A 6,188-nucleotide genomic window follows, 5' to 3' on the forward strand; every position below is an offset into this window, starting at 1 on the left:
TGGTGCTACCTTCAAACCATTGGTTTACACCACTGACGTCATTGACGAGTTTTTGCCGCCACAGCGTTTTACCGTTGAGCACTTTGTTTTTCTATTTAAAGGGTGAGTAATATCTTTTATCCACAAAAATAGAGCAAATCATCCTTCCTTGTCATCAAGCAGATGCAGCCATTACAGATGGGTTGTGTCCATCAACCAGCAGAGGGAGATAGAGAGCACACTTTTTTCAGTGCCTCATACCAGCTTGCTCCACTGCCTCTCCTTCAGTAATCTCTATCTCCCCTAGCAGAGTGGTTGTAGCATCTTCGAGCTCCATCAAAAATCTGCCTGGAGGTGGCTCCTGGCTTGCCAGTTGTTAGCCGGGGTGTTGGAGGCTATAGCAGTTTCACTTTAAAGGCACATAGGTTCGCCCTTTCCCTGCCTTACCCATACCTCAATGGATGTGGATACATTGCTTAGCTTTCCCTGTCCTTCCCCACCAACAGTGGATGCAGGCACATAGGTTCGCCCTTTCCCTGCCTTTCCCACTCACCTGAGCCTCCGGAGTTCTATTTACCTCTGCTTTCCTCACAGCGTTAAAAAAAAAAAAAAAAAAAAAAAGGAACAGAGGTTTTTCCTTGCCTTTTTCTGTGGGGACCGGAGCTGTGATACTTGGTCCAGTGAGGTAAGAGTGTTTTCTGACTCCTCCGGGCTGGGCCCGCGATCGGGGCGATTTTGGCGCAAACCGCCATTTTGAATTTTACCGCCGTTTTCGGCGATGGCTGCAGAGAATGTAAAGCGCTGTTCCAAGTGTGGCAAGCGCAGATCAGCAGCGGGGCTCTGTAAATCGTGCTGTACAGACGTTAGAGCCGGCCCGAGCATGGCGAGCGACGATTCTTCGCGCTCTGAGCTGGCAGCGGACGCCATTTTGAATTTACCACATGGCGCGACCTCCACTGAGACGGAGAGTCCTGAGCCCGGGGGGAGGCCTCGGAGTGAGGCTGATATGAGAGCTACTAGCCTCGGCAGAGATCCGGGTGCCCAGGGTGAGTTTTTCTCCCCTGATTTTGTCTTATTAATGCATAAAGCATACATGCTTAAAAGAGCTGTCCCACAAAGCCCTGCAGGGGCCTCTTCTGATGCCCCCCTGGTGGATTCTAGCCTGGGTATGCCCTCTGAGGCGTTATTCCCTGATAATTGGCAGAATATGAAGCGCAGAAGGGCTCATTCCCCTTCAGAGAGTGCTGCACCTCCATTCCCCCCCCCCCCCCCCCCCCCCCGTGGTCGGACTGTGAGGATTCGGAGGACTCTGGCAGGCCTTCATGGTCTGAGGAGCCAGAGTCTGGTGCAGAAGTGACTCAGGATCTAGACGATCCCTCCGCGGTGAGGATTTTCCACCGTGATGAGCTGCCAGCGCTTATTTCTGATACCCTGCAGGCTCTCTCTATTGAGGACCCTGACAGTGGCTCAGCCTCCTCTGTGAATCCTAGGATGGCTAGTACCAAAAAGTCTGCTCGAGCCTTTTCTTTGCATGACTCCATCCAAGAGCTTATTTCGGCTCAATGGGCTGACCCCGAGGGACCGTTGAAAGTTTCCAGGGCTATGGGGCAATTATACCCTCTGAGTGAGGAGCATATGGCTCGCTTTGCTATGCCTAAAGTGGATGCCCTAGTCACAGCTGTGACAAAGAGAACTACCCTCCCTGTTGAAGGAGGTGTTGCCCTGAAGGATATTCAAGACCGTAGACTGGAATCAGCACTTAAACGGTCATTTAAACTTGCAGGTCTCACTATTCGGGCATCTGCATGCAGTTATTATGCTGCTAGAGCCTGCCTGGCTTGGTTGCAACAGGCAGTTGAACAGCCCGGTGATGGAGTGGAGCCCTTTTCAGATGTGGCTCCGCGGATGGAGTCGGCCTTGTCCTTTCTTGCTGACGCCCTTTATGATATTGTCAGAGCTTCGGCTAAACACATGGCAGTAGCAGTGGCGGCTCGCCGTCTTCTTTGGCTACGGCATTGGGCGGCGGACATGGCCTCTAAGCAAAGGTTGGTGAAGTTGCCCTTTCAAGGCCTTCTCCTGTTTGATGAGGAGATGGAGAAAATTGTGAAGGGCATGGGTGAGGCTAAACCCCAGCGCTTGCCCGAAGATAGGCCTCGGCCTTCCTCTAAGGGTGCGGCGGTCCACTCCACTTACAGACCTCGCTTCCGTGAAGCTCGAAGTTACCGCCCGGGGCGTTCTGCTGGGTTCACTTCTCGTGTCCGTTTTCAGCAGAGGAACTCCTTTCGCTCGGACAAACATTCCGCAGCCGCTGGCTCAAGGCCTGGAGTTCAGGGGCGACCCTCTCAATGATGGTGCACCGACCCTCTCCTCGAGTCCTGTCATCGGAGGTCGTCTTTCCCTCTTTGCCGAGGAGTGGGCCAACATTTCCTCAGATCAGTGGGTCTTGGACCTGATCAGAGACGGTTACAGAATAGAATTCCACGCCCCTGTAAGAGACGCGTTTGTGGAGTCCCGATGCGGTTCTGCCGCCAAATGGGCGGCGGTAGAGGAGACTTTGCAAGGTCTGATTCAGATAGGGGCCGTGTCCCCGGTACCTCCCGCCGAACACGGCTGCGGCCGCTACTCTATCTACTTTGTGGTGCCGTGAAAAGGAGGGTCTTTTCGCCCTATTCTGGACTTAAAAGAATTAAACAAGTCCCTGAGAGTGCGGCATTTTCACATGGAAACCCTGCGCTCCGTCATTGCGGCGGTACAGCCAGGAGAGTTTCTCACGTCTCTGGACCTGAAAGAAGCTTACTTGCACATTCCAATTTGGCCCCCGCACCAGAAGTTTCTGAGGTTTGCAGTGATGGGAAAGCATTTCCAGTACCGGGACTTGCCTTTTGGCCTCGCCACAGCTCCCCGCACCTTTTCGAAGGTTATGGTGGTAGTAGCTGCCTTTCTAAGGCAAGAGGGTATTCGGGTTCACCCGTATCTGGACGACTGGCTCATTCGAGCAAACTCTGCTGCAGAGAGAGTCAGTATGTCCCAGCCAGAGTGGTCTCAGTACTTCATTCTCTGGGCTGGGTCGTCAATTTGGCCAAAAGTCACCTGACCCCCTCGCAGTCTCTAGAATATTTGGGGGCCAGGTTCGACACAGCCTCGGGGTATGTGTACCTACCCGAGCAAAGGCGGTGCAAGCTTCAGAATCAGGTCCGTCTGCTCCTGAGGATGCCCCGCCCGTGAGCTTGGGACATTGTCCAGCTGCTTGGATCGATGACGGCCACCATGGAACTGGTGCCCTGAGCGAGAGCGCACCTGAGGCCTCTACAGTATGCTTTACTGCAAAGATGGTCTCCAATATCTCAGGATTATCAATGCAGACTCTCTTGGCTCCCTTCGGCCCGACTCAGCATGGAGTGGTGGCTCTCAGACAGCATGCTGCGGCGAGGAATGCCGCTGGTGCTCCCCGATTGGTGCCTAGTGGTGACAGATGCCAGCCTGAAAGGCTGGGGCGCACATTGCAAGGGGAAGCATGGCCAGGGTCTATGGACACCCGAGGAGTCGGAGTGGTCCATCAACCGCCTAGAGTTGAAAGCGGTGTTTCAGGCGCTTCTGGCCTTTCAAGTGACCCTGGAAGGATTGGCTGTCAGAGTGATGTCGGACAACACGACAGCAGTGGCCTACATAAATCGACAAGGCGGCACTCAGTGCAGAGCTCTAGCCGCACAGGCCGAACAAATTTGCCACTGGGCCGAGCTGCATCTACAGTTTCTGTCGGCAGCTCACATTGCAGGTCAGAACAACGTGCAAGCCGATTATCTAAGCAGGCATCAGATCGATCCAGCGGAGTGGGAACTTGCAGACGTATTCCTGCAGATATGTGCCAAGTAGGGCAAGCCCGTGATGGATCTAATGGCGACAAGCACCAATGCCAAAGTCCCGTGCTTCTTCAGCAGACGGAGAGATCCTCGTGAGGCGGGGTTGGATGCCTTGGCTCAACCCTGGCCTCCGGGCCTACTGTATGTGTTCCCTCCGTGGCCCTTGATAGGGCGAGTGCTCCTGCGGATTCGGCTGCATCCAGGAGAAGTGGTTCTCATCGCCCTGGATTGGCCCAGGAGCCCTTGGTATGCGGACCTCCGACAGATGCTCTTAGAGGATTCCCTTCAGTTACCTCTGGTTCCCAACCTGTTGTCACAGGGTCCGGTGACCATGGAAGACACCGGCTGATTTGGTCTTATGGCCTGGCGATTGAGAGGGCGCAATTGAGAGACAAAGGCTATTCCAATAAAGTAATTACCACTCTCCTGCAAGCCCGCAAGCGTTCCACTTCCATGGCTTATGCCAGGATTTGGCGCCAGTTTGAAGTCTGGTGTGCTTCTAAAGAAATCACACCCCTGCGGGCTCCTGTCTCGCCGATTCTGGACTTTTTGCAGGATGGTGTACAAAAAGGCTTGGCCTATAGTTCCCTGCGGGTGCAAGTGGCAGCGTTGGCCTCCCTGCGCGGCAAGGTTGAAGGCGTGTCTTTAGCTGCTCATCCAGATATGTCACAGTTTCTTAGAGGGGTGCTTCGGCTCCGTCCTAACGTGCGTGCACCTTGTCCAGCGTGGAACCTGGGGCTAGTGCTGAAAGCCCTTCAGGGTGCTCCCTTTGAACCGCTTCGGTGTGCTTCAGAGAAAGATTTGACACTGAAGGCCGTCTTGTTAGTGGCCATTACTTCAGCGAGACGGGTGTCAGAGCTCCAGGCGCTGTCCTGTAGAGACCCTTTTCTGCAGTTTTCGGAGTCCGGGGTCACGGTTCGGACCGTGCTTTTCTTCTTGCCTAAGGTGGTTTCAGCGTTTCACCTAAACCAACCTATTTTCTTGCCCTCCTTTGTAGAGGAGGAGTTTCCAGACTCTTTTGGGCAATTGCACCTGTTGGAAGTGCGCAGGACTCTGCTGCAGTATCTGCGAGTTACTAACTCTTTCAGGACCTCTGATCATCTGTTTGTTTTGCTATCAGGGCCTCGCAGAGGGTCTCCAGCATCTAAAGCCACTATTGCTCGCTGGCTTAAAGGATCTATCTTTTCAGCTTATTTGCTTGCTGGCCGGCCTCCGCCTGATGCCTTTAAGGCGCATTCCACTAGAGGAATTTCCTCTTCTTGAGGTGAAACTGGAGCACTCTCTCTTCAAGAGATTTGTAGTGCAGCAACATAGGCTTCTAAGCTCTCTTTTGCCCGACATTACAGGCTGGATGTGGCTGCCAGGAGGGACGCACATTTTGGAGCACAAGTGCTGGCGCGTGGTGTGGCTTGTTCCCGCCCTATCTAGGGATTGCTTTGATACATCCCATCTGTAATGGCTGCATCTGCTTGATGACAAGGAAGGGAAAATTAGGTTCTTACCGTGATAATTTTCTTTCCTTTAGTCATAGCAGATGCAGCCATGATCCCTCCCTGTCTGATTGCTATCTGCTGTAAATCTATTTCAGGTTCTGTTCATGTTTCCTGGAGATTCCGTCCTTGGGAGAAAGTCGGAAAACAGTCTTCAGGATTCTTGTTCAATTCAAGGAGGATGACTTAATTCCCTCCAGTTTCATGTTTTGGAGGATGAGTTTATTCCCTCTGGGAGGATGAGTTTATTCCCTCCAGTTATGTCTCAGTGGAGGATGAGTTTATACCCTCCGGGAGGATGTTTCATTCCCTCCATTCTGAGTTAATGCCCTTTGTTGTAGGGCCATCGTTCGCTGTGAGGAAAGCTCATGTTATTCCCATTGCGGTTTGCCATACTGCTTTGGAAGCTTCAATTACTGAAGGAGAGGCAGTGGAGCAAGCTGGTATGAGGCACTGAAAAAAGTGTGCTCTCTATCTCCCTCTGCTGGTTGATGGACACAACCCATCTGTAATGGCTGCATCTGCTATGACTAAAGGAAAGAAAATTATCTCGGTAAGAACCTAATTTTCCCATTTGCAAAAAGATAACTCTTACATATCTATGTTTTGTTCGCAGTTCTTATCATGTGCAGCCCTCAATCTCAATTTGTGACATTCACTTTGGCACCTTTTTTTCTAAAACACATTGGCAGCACTTTTTTCTCTTCATGGTTTTTAGACACATTGGCTATGGGATTCATCCTATCATTTTTAAGCAAAAGCTCTGCAACGTCGGCAGACACAACAGACTATTCATGTAGTTTTTGCCATCGGTTTGTGTTTACGATTTTGGTAGTCTTCTATTTATCTTCAAACAGTA

The sequence above is a fragment of the Microcaecilia unicolor genome, chromosome 6 (assembly GCF_901765095.1).
Source record: "Microcaecilia unicolor chromosome 6, aMicUni1.1, whole genome shotgun sequence".
Taxonomy (NCBI): domain Eukaryota; kingdom Metazoa; phylum Chordata; class Amphibia; order Gymnophiona; family Siphonopidae; genus Microcaecilia; species Microcaecilia unicolor.